General features: G+C 29.7%; 1 pseudogene; it reads left to right on the top strand.

Annotated features, from left to right (window-relative positions):
* The first annotated feature begins 221 nt into the window (after positions 1-221).
* LOC114111103 (U6 spliceosomal RNA) lies at positions 222-319 on the top strand (annotated as a pseudogene).
* Positions 320-526: the final 207 nt, after the last annotated feature.

The raw sequence follows: 526 nt of genomic DNA on the forward strand, positions 1-526 counted from the left end.
ACCATGGATTTATATGTGTTAAATTTAGTTCCAGCAATTTAGACTATCTATGAATGCAAGTATGATTTTTTTCACATGAAACATATTTTAATATAGACAAAAATATAAAGAGAAAATCATAGCAATTGGAAAATATCTTTTAATTTTTTGGTGATCATTGACCCTTCATCCACTTAAATGTTATATTGTGTCAATCAAGCACTTTCTCAAAACAAAGAACAGTGCTCACTTTGGAAGCAGATATACTAAAATTGGAATGAGGATTAGCATGGCCCCAGTGCAAGAATGATATGCACTTCTTGAAGTGCTCCATATTTTTAAAAAAAAGAAAAACAACACCTCTGTTAAAACTTAAAAACTGAAGTGATAGGGACAAGTTCAGAACTGAGAAAATACTTTGACTTGAATGAGAGCAATGTGTTTGTTGTATTCTCCTTGTTATGGTTTGTATACAAACATCCTGAAAAATAGTTCAGAATTAAAGCATTTGAAAAATTCTAACACTACAATCAGTTTTTCTAATTTA

Source organism: Ovis aries, chromosome 26, assembly GCF_016772045.2.
Source record: "Ovis aries strain OAR_USU_Benz2616 breed Rambouillet chromosome 26, ARS-UI_Ramb_v3.0, whole genome shotgun sequence".
Lineage (NCBI taxonomy): Eukaryota > Metazoa > Chordata > Mammalia > Artiodactyla > Bovidae > Ovis > Ovis aries.